Source organism: Scyliorhinus torazame, chromosome 17 (genome assembly GCF_047496885.1).
Source record: "Scyliorhinus torazame isolate Kashiwa2021f chromosome 17, sScyTor2.1, whole genome shotgun sequence".
Classification (NCBI taxonomy): Eukaryota; Metazoa; Chordata; class Chondrichthyes; order Carcharhiniformes; family Scyliorhinidae; genus Scyliorhinus; species Scyliorhinus torazame.
The window spans coordinates 10,737,436-10,750,415 of NC_092723.1; the positions used below are offsets into that span (position 1 = coordinate 10,737,436).

General features: G+C 50.0%; 1 protein-coding gene across 3 annotated transcripts in view; it reads left to right on the plus strand.

Moving 5' to 3' along the window:
- Window positions 1-12,980, plus strand: part of LOC140393707 (solute carrier family 45 member 3) — a 156,309-nt gene that overhangs the window by 58,994 nt on the left and 84,335 nt on the right. The window lies entirely within an intron of this gene.

A 12,980-nucleotide genomic window follows, 5' to 3' on the forward strand; every position in this document is an offset into this window, starting at 1 on the left:
TTTCCTCCGGGTGCTCCGGTTTCCTCCCACAGTCCAAAGATGCATTAGCATAGCATCTTTAATGTAACAAAAAAAAAACCAACGCTTTTCAAATAAATAAAACAAAAATGTTGCCAGTGAGGGGAGATCATAGAATCGCTACAGTGCCGAAGGAGGCCATTCAGCCCATCAATTCTGCCCCAATCCTCCCTAGACGCACTCCCTCACAACCGCCTAACCGTTGGACACAAAAGGATAATTGATCATGGCCAATCCATCTAACCTGCACATCTTTGGACTATAGGAATGCTCCAAAAGCACTCCTGCACAATGAACTATCCCAAAGTGTGGTGACCATTATGGAGAGGTGAGTGTGGCAGCCATATTGTGCATGAGCAAGATCCTCCAACTGTGGGGACGGATTTATATTCTGTAATTATAACTAAAGGTGATGTGCTGGATTCTCCGTCTCAGCGACTAAGTGGAGCATGTGTAGTCTTTTACGATCAACATTTCTGCGTGAAATCGCCACCGATTCCGGGACTGGTGAGGGGCTAGCAGCGGCGCTGACTGAAACTCCCGGCTCCCAGGCTGAAGGTGGCTGGAGAATGGCTGGGTCCCGGGCCGCGCAGGCGCATGGCTGACGACCTGCGGCGGTCGCGCCGTACACCATGGCGTCGACCGTGCGCGGACCTGACCCGCCAGCCGCGATCTCACTGCACTCCCCCTGACTAGCGCATGGATCCCGGCCGAGTGTGGCGGCGCCGGACACAGTCCGCAGCCGCCACGCTGGGTTCCCGCACGTGTCCCGCGGCGTCGGGATCTCGGCCCATCGGGGGCGGAGCATCACGGGTGGGTCCGGCTGATGGCGCTGCAACGGCGCGGGACGCGATGATGCAATTTCCGGAGGTGTGGAGCATGGTTCACTGGCATCAAACCGGCGCTGGCCCAGATTTGGGCGTCGGAGTCGATTCGCCACCTGATTGGCGATTACCATATTGGCTTCGGGCAACGGAGACTCCAGCGCCATGCACTTGCTGGGAACCGAGCTGCCATTTTGATGGGTACTTGTGCAGTCCCCATTGTGCAGGCCTAAGAAACCATCCTTTTTCTGCATCTGTATGTGGTGCCCTTGTAACAATCTGACCACTTAAATCCCACCAAAATAATATAATGGATACAATTGAGGTAGGAATGTGTGCAGAGAAATACTTGACCGGAAAAGGTGGGGTCTCTGAAATTTTATTGTACAACTTTGTGCGCTTTTCTGTCGCACCATTAAGGGTTGACCTTGTCCTATGAAATATTCCTATTTTAACAGTTTTGGACCATTGTGCAGACTGTACAGAGCAGCTGAGATCAGATCATCAGTTGATGGAGAGCCAAAGCTCCAGCTGTTTGCAATGATCCAAGAAAGGAGCCATCCTAAAACGTCCCAGTCTGTCGACGACAAATTGCTTTTCTTGCATAAATCTTCCATCTGGTCTTGAATTCTTTCAGCAGATGAGGTGGCAGCTCCGTCTTTCACTTCAGTGTGTTTGTGTTGAGCCTTGCTATTTGCGGAAACTCCAAAATGCAGTGTTTATAGACCAAGGAAGACGTTATCCTGTAATCTGTTCAACAGCTGCAATTATAATGAGACCAAAAAAAAAGTTATTTCCAGACAGAAGTGTATCCCACGTGGACAGGTTTCGTCAACAGCAGTGACTTGCAGTGACATTGGGCTGTATTTCCCGTTTGGGAGACTATGGGCGGGGTTCTCCACTTTCCGAGGCCAATTTTGTAATCGCCGATCGGGCGGAGAATCCCTTTTTCCGACCGAATCGGGGGCGGCGCCTGTTTTCAGATGCTCCGCCCCTTCCAAAACGGCGTCACCGGGGAGTACGTCGTGCGCCGTTGGTACGGCCTCAGGACATTACCTGAAGGCCCTCCCCTGTGCTCCCCCCCTCCCCCCGATGGGCCGAGTTCCCGACGGCGCGGTTCACTTGTGCTCTCAGTTTTCGTGAACTGGACTGTGTCCAGCGGCGCCACAGTCACGGGGGAGCCGTTCCGCCTGCTGTGGGAGGGGGGGGGGGGGGCGGGCTTCAGAGAGGGCTGGGGGGACTAGTGTGGGGTGGTCCGCTGGTGGAGAGGGGGGTGGTCCAGGGGCCACTATCTGGCAGATCGGGTCCGCGCGCGTTGTACAGCGTGACCGCTGCAGGTCGTCGCCATGCACGGCCACGAAGCCGGCAATTCTCCGGCCGTATTTGGCGCTGGAGCGAGGAGCTCTTCCCAGAACCCGAGATTGGTGATGGTTCGGCGCCGATTTTGGCGCCATAAAACACCACTGTTCCCACGGCACTGTCGGCACTCGGCCGCAGAATCAGAGAATCCATAGATTATCATAGAATTTACAGTGCAGAAGGAGGCCATTCGGCCCATCGAGTCTGCACCGGCTCTTGGAAAGAGCACCCTACCCAAGGTCAACATCTCCACCCTATCCCCATAACCCAGCAACCCCACCCAACACTAAGGGAAGTTTTGGACACTAAGGGCAATTTAGCATGGCCAGTCCACCTAACCTGCACATCTTTGGACTGTGGGAGGAAACCGGAGCACCCGGAGGAAACCCACGCACACACGGGGAGGATGTGCAGACTCCGCACAGACAGTGACCCAAGCCGGAATCGAACCTGGGACCCTGGAGCTGTGAAGCAATTGTGCTATCCACAATGCTACCGTTGCTTGATATATACATCGCAAACTGGAAGGAAAGGCATTTACCTCAGGAAAGTGCACCCAAATCAATGCCCCCTTTGAAATAGAGCGTCTCTGGGTGTTCTAAGCCCGTCTCCCCATCCCCTACCCTCCCCCCTCCACTCCCATAGCCCTCCCCCAAAATAGTCCCCCTCCAATACCCACCCCTCCCCTCCGATACCCCTCCCCATAAAATAGTCCCCCACCAATCACCCTCCACCCCTCCAATATCCCCTCCAATGGCCCCCTCCCCTGAAATAGTCCCACTCCAGTTACCCCTCCTCCCCTCCAATAGCCCCCTCCCCTGAAATAGTCCCCCTCCAATATCCCCAATACCCTTCCAATAGTCCCTCCATCCCTCCAATAGCCCCTTCCCGCTCAATAGCCACTCCTCCCCTCCAATAGCCCAGTCCAATAGCCCCTCTTCCTGTCCATTAGCCCCTCCTCCCCTCCAATAGCCCCTTCCCGCTCAATAGTCCCTCCTCCCCTCCAATAGCCCCATCCAATAGCCCCTCCTTCCCTCCCTCCTACCCCCATAACCGCACCTCCCATCCAAGCCCAATGTTATCCTGCCCTATGTTGTCCTGCCGGAGCTGAATCGCTTCTGGTTTCTATGCAAATGTATGCACAGTAGGAGCGCTAGGGATCCTGCTCCAAATCGCACTTCTGGTCCGACAGTTTGAGCGGGCATGCTGAAGGTGAGGTCCAGCGGAGCTGTCCCCCCCCCACCACCACAATGCAAGTCCTCCACCCTCCCCATCCCCGTAACAAGTAGCGTCATCCTCCCAACATCACCCCCCCCCCCACCAATCACAGAAAATGTTGGATCACACCCCCCCCCCCTTTCCCACAGCATGCATGGATGAGGGTGACCCAACATGTCCCCTCCCCCCCAGCTGTGAACTTAGCCACAATATTTATGAACATCTATTAATGATTGACAGCTCCTGACCATCTGGAAAGCAGTTAAATGCTTTCTGTTGAGAAAAAGAGGATGGGAAAGCACTTAACACCTTGATGTTTATAAACATTGCAGTTAGGCTCAAAGCAGGCTACTCAAGGTGCATTCAAGCATGAAGGGAAATTAAAATAAACAATCCCGACTGTCTGGTAGCTGTCAATTACAGCCTACAAAAGCTTTTTTTCTTTGAAAGTGAATAGAATAGAAGCCATGCAGATCAAAGGATCTGAGGGCATTTAAAGCCTTCTGATGTGGTTTTGACTTTCTGTTAAGTTACAGCTGCTGCTTTCTACACCTCTGTCTGGGGCAGCAGGTATAAGGGACCTGTGAGTGAAAAAGCAGTGATATTTCACTGTTTGTGCCTGCTCTGCTGTTTAGCTTCGAGGCAGGGTGACTGATGGGGCGTGGGGAGGGGGAAGCGGGGGGTGGCTGATATGGGACACTGGTGGGGGCGTCTAAAGTGGGGGGGGGGCGGGGTGGAAATAATTTGCATTGTGGCCCCCCTACGATGGGCTTTTGGGGCACCTACGTTACATACTTACCCCCTTGGCCCACCGCATCAGTGACATGCTGGCAAATACTTGCACCAATCCACGCCTGCAATCCACCAGAGGGCTGGTGCTTTGTGGAGAATCCGGTGTCCAACCCTTTAATACGATGTAAATTGGTTCAAGTGGCCCATTAGCATCCTCCCGCTGGTGCGGGGCGTTAACCTCATTGCCGCTGCCAGCGGGGGAGGCCCGAACGTCCGCCGGCATTCCCATTATTTGCCCGACATGATATTCTCCACCGCATCGTGAACTCCGCTGCCAATGGCGGGAGGTGGAGATTCCAGCCCATTGTGTCCTTAGCAGCAAAAAAATGAAAGGCCCCAGGAGCCAGACGCTCAACTGGAGAAAAATGGCCACCCGGCCAGAGGAGGTATGAGGAGGGGCGGCCAAAATATTGGTCAGAGAGGTGAATTGTAAGGAGAGTCTGAAAGGTGGAGAGGGAGATTGGGAGTCTTATCACGTAACCACTTGAGGGTATTGTCGGATTTGCCTCATTGGAAAGTTCCAGGATTCAGTAGGATCTGTGCTAAATGTTATTTCTACATGTCTGTGTCCAGTGAAGTTTTATTTTGCTGTTTTTCTGCTGAATCTTAGTAGGAGAGTTGTTCCAAAGTTACCCTCGGTCCCCCAACCAACTAAGCAATCATTCCAGTAGGAAAATTGCCAGGAGGCTTATTCACCGTACGTTGCACTGACTAAAACATGCTGAACTGCAATGAGCTGTTATTGAGCTAACGTTTCTTACAGCTCCACAGCAGAGAGGACAACGTAATGAAATGCTAACATTTTTGCAACGTAAGCCAGGGTTGGCTGTGCCAAAGGGGGGGGCTTTTCCATGAAGCCCGACGAGTCAATGGAACTAATTTTCAAAGCTGACCCAATCAATAACATAACTGAATTACCCCACTTCCAAAACCTCAATAATTCCATCTTTTACAACTTTACAAGGGCTTGAATATTTTTCTTGTGAATTCTGAAGGCTTATCAAAACATTAGTTGGCTCTTAAAATACTTTCACCTTGACCCTTCACCTTACAGTATATAAATGTTTATTAGTGACATGGGTAATATCAGCAGAAAGCAGATTGGTGCATATTTATTGTGCACAGAGATGTGTGTTGCCAAGGGTTATAATCCCCCTTCTACTCTGATTTGCTCCTGAAGGTTTGCTAATCAGGAAGCCGGTTTAGCTCAGCAGGCTAGACAGCTGGTTCGTGTTGCAGAGTAAGGACAGCAGCGTGGGTTCAATTCCCATACCGGCTGAGGTTATTCTCAGCCGTGCCCCTTGCCTGAGGTGTGGTGATCCTCTGGTTAAATCGCCACCAGTCAGCTCTCCCCCTCAAAAGGGGAAGTGGCCCAATGGTCACCTGGGACTATGGTCACTTTCCTGACATTAACTTTGTTCAGTGTTTCACCATTCTCGCTCTCAAAATGTCTTCAACGCTTCCCTAAAACACTGGGGCCAACTCCCAGAAGGAAGAAAAACAGTAAACTGGGAAAATAAGAACTATTTTATTCCTTTTGGGAAACCTGCCCCATGTCAGTGGAGGGTATTATCAGGTGGGTTGTTAGACTGAGCTGATCCTATCCTTCTCCTCTCGGGAGGGTGAGATCGAAGGTGAGATATTCCTGACTCAGATATGGCTCCACAGATAATTAGCCACACAGCAGGATTCAAACACGTTATCCAGCCTGAGGATTCACTTTTTATTCCAAAAAAATATACTTTATTCATAAAATCTATACTAAACATTACAGAACATTTCGAATTGTCTTGACTGTACATTTCCATCAGAGTTACACATTCCCTTGACTTTCTTCCATTCAATTTTAATAACATTACACACATATCGCTCTTTACGTTACAATTCCTTCTTAAACATTTACATTGCCATGTTTCTTTTATACATTGGAGTGTTAATGACCCAGACCGAGGGGGGTTTACACTGTTACCCGCCCCTCGGTGTACATTTGCTGGTAAGACCTTACACAGCGGTCTTTCCCCATTGCGCCTTGGCAGCAGCTGCCCCAAGCTTGAGTGCGTCCCTCAGCACGTGGTCCTGGACCTTGGAATGTGCCAGTCTGCAACACTCGGTCGAGGACAGCTCTTTGCACTGGAAGATCAGCAAGTTTCGGGCAGACCAAAGAGCGTCTTTCACCGAGTTGATCACCTTCCAGCAGCAGTTGGTGTTTGTCTCGGTGTGTGTCCCTGGAAACAGTCCGTAGAGGATTCACTGCATTACCGAGGTGGCATGCTTCAAGTGCCGTCTCTTGAATGAGATAGTTCTGTCTGAGCTCGCAGGCACTGGTTTGAAGATCCCATGGCTCTAGTCGAAGAAGAATGGTGGATGCCACAGTTGCACACGAGCACATTCATCTCATTATTTGTTATGGGATTTGGCAGCATTTATGTTCACTGCTGCATTCCTATTTGCCAACTATCAGTTTTTCAGCCCATGTCAGTTCAAATGAGCCATTTTGTTTTCACTGGCATTGGATGTTATCAGATTCAGCTCTGAAGGGCTGCAGATTCTACGGCGTGATCCAATGGCCACGCTGCGCCCGAAAAGCAGCTCGCCGCGGCGGCGCAGCGTAGCCGTTGAAAGCCGGGAGACCATGGGCTGGATTCTCTGCAGCCCCGCCCAGAAATCGCGGCAGGCGCGGGGGGCGGAGAATCCACTTTCACGCTGTAATCAGGGCCGGCTCCAGTTCGGGCAATTGCCAAAGGCCCACCCAGCAATCCTGCGCTCCCGACCGGCCGAGTTCCCGACGGCGTGTAATTAACCGAAGTACAGTGAAGTGTATTTTTCTGCAGCCAAGGGAACGTACACAGTACGTATGTAGTAGACAAAAGAATGATCGACAGAGTACATTGACTGTGGTGCATCAACAAATAGTGATTGGTTACAGTGCGGTACAAGGCCAAACAAGAGCAGCACAGGGCGTCGTGAATAGTGTTCTTACAGGGAACAGATCAGTCCGAGGGGGAGTCGTTGAGGAGTCTTGTAGCTGTGGGGAAGAAGCTGTTCCTATTTCTGGAGGTGCGGGTCTTCAGACTTCCGTATCTTTTGCCTGATAGAAGGGTCTGGAAGAGCGCAATGCCTGGGTGGGAGGGGTCTCTGATAATGCTGTCTGCCTTCTTGAGGCAGCGGGAGGTTTATACAGAATCAATGGGCGGGTGGCAAGCTTTTTTGATGCGTTAGGCTGAGTTCACCACACTCTGTAGTTTCTTGCGATCTTGGGCCAAGCAGTTGCCATACCAAGTTTTGATGCAGCCGGATAGGATGCTCTCTATGGTACATCTGTAGACGTTTGTGAGGGTCGATGCAGATAGGCCAAATTTCTTTAGCTTCCGCAGAAAGTAGAGACGTTGTTGGGCTTTCTTGACTGTTGCATTAACGTGAATGGACCAGGACAGACTGTTGGTGATGGTGACCCCCAGGAACTTAAAGCTATTGACCATCTCCACTTCGGAGCCTGGCACCCTGGCAGTGGCAGGGTGCCAGGTTGGCACTAGCAAGATGCCAAATTGGCATTTTTGTCGCGTGATCGGGCTGGGGTTACCCAGTGTGGTGGTTGGGTGGTGCGGGGGGAGGGGCCTGGGAACCTCTCACATTGCGTTCGGGTTGAGGGGGAGGTCCGGGATTGTTCCGGTGGCCATTTTTAAATGGCATCCTGACCTCTCGCTACAATGGGGAGCTCTGACAAGTGGAGCTCCTCACTGTATAAAACGAGGCTATGTGCGGCCTCGACCACACGTTCCCCATCAGGCCCCTTGTTCAAGCGAGTCGCACCCTAGATATCCGAATCAACATAGAACATATTGGAAATGAACGGTAGATTAATCAGGATCTGTAAAAAGACAGGACGTGGCGATCTGGTGTGTGCTGTTCTTCATAGGATTTTGGATATACCGGGAACATTGAATTTCGCTAAGTTTACATAGAAGATAGAACATACAGTGCAGAAGGAGACCATTCGGCCCATCGAGTCTGCACCGACCCACTTAAGCCCTCACTTCCACCCTATCCCCGTAACCCAATATCACCTCCTAACCTTTTTGGACACGAAGGGCAATTTATCATGGCCAATCCACCTAACCTGCACGTCTTTGGACTGTGGGAGGAAACCGGAGCGCCCGGAGGAAACCCACGCAGACATGGGGAGAACGTGCAGACTCCGCACAGACAGTGACCCAGCGGGGAATCGAACCTGGGACCCTGGCGCTGTGAAGCCACAGTGCTAACCACTGTGCTATCGTGATGCTGTTTGTTTCTCATAACACACTCTCTCTCTCTTTTTATTCCCATTTCATTGCCCTCTGTTTCTGTCGATGATTTTACAGCAAATTAAATTTAAAAAAAATAACAATTTTAGAGTAGCCAATTATAATTTTTTTTCCAATTAAGGGGCAATTTAGCGTGGCCAATCCACCTACCCGGCACATCTTTGGATTGTGGAGGCGAAACCCACGCAGACACGGGGAGAATGTGCGAGCTCCACACATACAGTGACCCACGGCTGGGATTCGAACCTGGGACCTCAGTGCCGCAGTCCCGGTGCTAACCACTGCGCCACATGCCACCCCCTGCAAATTAAATATTTTAATTCACACTTCCTAGTTTAGACTTTACCAGCCTCAGGAAGGATTCTTAAGCCGGTGGAAGGCAGTATTGTCACTTGACCAGTGATCCAGAGAGCCAGGCTAATGCTCTGGGGACCTGAGTTCGAATTCCATGATGGCAGACGGTGGAATTTGAATGAAATAAAAAAAAGTTCTGCAAAGTCTAACGATGACCATCTCTAATGATGACCATGAAACCATTGTCATAAAAAAAACACATCTGGCCCTTTAGGGGAGGGAGGGAATTAGTCATATTTACCTGCCCCACATGTGACTCCACAGCAATGTAGTTGACTTATAAATGCCCTCAAGGATGGGGAATAAATAAATGCTGGCCCAGCCTACGTCCCGTGAACGAATAAAGAAAATACTGATTGGTTGGCAAGACGCCATCTGGCTCACGCCGTCTGCGTGTACACTGCAGGTCACCACGTCCTGTCTTTTCGCGTGGCTCCCAGACCCCCTGCAGTGGGCGCTGTCAAAATGGCCTCTCTAATTACAGTATGTTGCCGTGCAATCGCCCTCGAATAGTCCGTGGACAGCTGTAAGTGGCAATGGATGGTCAGCGCTGTCCGTTCGCCGCTGGCCATTGTTGCATCGCTGGAGCTGGAGAGGGCAGAGAACAGAAATAACTTCAAAAGAAATGTAATTGTCCTTGCCGTGGAGGGGGGTGCGGGGGGGGGGGGGGGAAGAATTTTCCTAGATCGTTACAAGGCTCAGAGCACAGTTGATAGTCTACACCGTGGATTTTGCATTCCAGATGCCAGAGGGGTCTGACTGCCGTTCCCACGAAACGTAAAATGCCCCCGGCCACCCTTCTCAATGAGTGAGTGACATTTTTGTGTTTAATTTTATTTTAAATCCATAAATCCTCAAAAATGACTTTGAAAAGGTGGCAATCTCTTAATCTTTTAATTGAGGCGGATTACTTGACCTTGCCTCGTTTTATTTTCCCCCAACTGGAAACGAAAGACATTTTGGCCTCTCCACCCCCACCCCCACCTGCCAAATCATTTCTTTTCTGCAACCATCAACTGTGCCTAACCCCTCTGCGAGCGCTGATCCTCTTGACAGCCTCACGGTTTTGTTTGCAAACGTGGCAGTGTTATCGCTCACTATAACTATCAGAATGGCATCAGACAATGACGTCGCAATTGCCGTCGGTGGCATTAAACCCTCCCCACCCCTTGAGGTACACCATGGAAAAATTGCCTTGGCACCTGATAAAGCATGAGGCCTGAACTTGTAGCCCAGCACAATACAAACCCTGACTGAACTCTGCTGAACCTTCTGGAACCCCACTGAGGGTAGGGCGCTGACGTTTGAAATGAGGTTGAATTGAGTGACCCTGCATCAGTCGGAACTGTGTCTTATCCTGCCTGACAGTCCATTATCAGCGCAGTGGAGCGGAGAATGAGCGCGATAATTACATATTCTCTGATGAAACAAATCACTACCCTTTTGTCGTAGTTCAGATCAGGTGATCCTAAGAATTTGGTAAACCTGGGGCACCCCCTAACAACAGAATAGATTTCATAACTTGTATTCTGGTGATTCCAAATGTGAATCTATATATTTTTTTAAAAATCCACCAGGAAAAGGCTAATTCGTTCAATGAGCCTGTCTTTTACAATCATGATACTGTGCGCATTGCAACAGAGGCACCTGCTACTCAGGAATCACGGCAGCACAGTGGTTAGCACTGTTGCTTCACAGCTCCAGGATCCCAGGTTCGATTCCCGGCTTGGGTCACCGTCTGTGCGGGGTCTGCACGTTCTCCCCCGTGTCTGCGTGGGTTTCCTCCGGGTGCTCCGGTTTCCTCCCACAGTCCAAAGATGTGCAGGTTAGGCAGATTGGCCATGCGAAATTGCCCTGAGTGTCAAAAAAGGTTGGGTGGGGTTACTGGGTTATGGGGATAGGGTGGAGGTGTGGGCTGTTTTCAAGACCCGGTGCAGACTCGATGGGCCGAATGACTTCCTTCTGCACTGTAAATTCTATGAATCTATGAATTCTGGGAGGGGCAGACTAAATAGATACACATTGAGGCTAGCCATTCTTGACTGACAAGAGGGGGGGGAGGTGAAAGGCTATCAGGGGTGGGCAGCAATGTGGGGTTGAGTTTATAATCAGGTCGGCTACAATTTTATTGAATGGCAGAGCAGGTTCGCCGGACATATTTCCTCCAATACGCGGATGTCTGGGCCTAGCTGCATTTCGAATGTGACTAGTTCCTGTCTCCTTGCTTCCTCAAATTTTCATAAGTCACGTGCAAGGCCACTGGGTTTTTGTTTCTTGGCAAATAAACTTACTTGTGGAATGTCATCGATTTAAAAAAAAAAAAAAGTCCAGAAATCCAGTGTGAAGAAAATGATTTTAAAAAATATATTTAGAGTACGCAATTCTTTTTTTCTAATGAAGGGGCAATTTAGCACGGTCAATCCGCCTACCCTGCACATCTTTGGGTTGTGGGGGGCGAAACCCACGCAGACACGGGGAGAATGTGCAAACTCCACAGGGACAGTGACCCGGGGCCGGGCTCGAACCCAGGTCCTCGGCACCGTGAGGCAGCAGTGCTAACCACTGCGCCACCGTGCCGCCCACAAAGCAAAGGAATTTAAATGATTGAATTGCGTTGAAGAGGTGGCTCATGCCTCGGGCCTTTTTCACGAGTGTCTTTGCGCTGTATATGTCAGCCTTTTTATTGGTTAGCTTTGCGGAATGTTGTAGTATGGGTGCCCTGAACGCCAACTTCCTTGAACAGGTTTATGGTCACCTTTCTTAGTAACTCTCGACGACCATTTTCGTTTCCGCAAGGATCTCAACAAATCACCCTGCGGTGGTCTTTCACGTTAAAGACAATGGCCGTGGGAGGGCGGCACGGCGGCGCAGTGGTTAGCACTGCTGCCTACGGACATGATGACATCAGAAAATGCAAAAAAAAAGTCTTGCTCGTGGTAAGAATTTGATGATAATGTAAATTTTAGGAAAGATGGAAATTAGATTTGCAAATCAAGACTGTTTTTTTCACAGCAACAAGAGATAGCACAGGCAGGAAAAATGTTACACCTCTGTATTAGGTGATGTCACAGACACAAAGCTCCTCTGGCTTTGCGGTACCTGCTCCCGGGCATACTGGTATCTGATGAGGATTTGAGTCATAGCACATTGACTCGAGTCAACAGAAATGCTCCTTCATAGACATCGCATAGAATTTACAGTGCAGAAGGAGGCCATTCAGCCCATCGAGTGTGCACCGGCCTTTGGAAAGAGCACCCTATCCAAGCCCACACCTCCACCCCATCCTCATAACCCAGCAACCCCACCCAACCTTTTTGGACACTAAGGGCAATTTAGCATGGCCAATCCACTTAACCTGCACATCTTTGTACTGTGGGAGGAAACCGGAGCACTCGGAGGAAACCCACGCAGACATGGGGAGAACGTGCAGATTCCGCACAGACAGTGACCCAGCGGGGAATTGAACCTGGGACCCTGAAGCAACTGTGCTACCGTGCCCCCTTCCTTCATTGGGAATACACATCAGCTTCTGAAAGATGAGCTGAGTTAACATTATGGATGCAGACTGCACATCAGAACTAAACGTGGGACATTTTCTCCTATGTTAGAAGACACTAAATAAAATCACATTGCTTGACTTGGGTCTGCACCAGAGATTTTAACCGGTTTTAATTTCTTGAAATTTGTTTTTGAATTTATCTGAATTTGTAGATCTTGGTTAGAAAAATAAGCTCTAAAACAAATACTGTACTAAATAGTAAAACCGAGTTGAAAGGGCAAGGTGTCTAATGTTGTAAAGGGAAGGTGAACTACATCGGCAAGTAAAGGAAGAAGTAACCAGCAGTTAAACGCTGACTGTCAGAACTTCCGGATGCTTCAAAGGTATCCTGGCCAGAGTTTACCTCTTAAATTAATTATTTGGCCATGTCCCTTCACTGTTTCTGACCGAGTGCTTTGCACAAATCAGTTGCCACGTTCCCTATATTACATCTATGGTTATACTTGTAAGGCCAAGGTGGCACGCGGCACAGTGGTTAGCACTAGGACTGCGGCGCTGAGGACCTGGGTTCGAATCATGGCCCCGGGTCACTGACCGTATGGAGTTTGCACG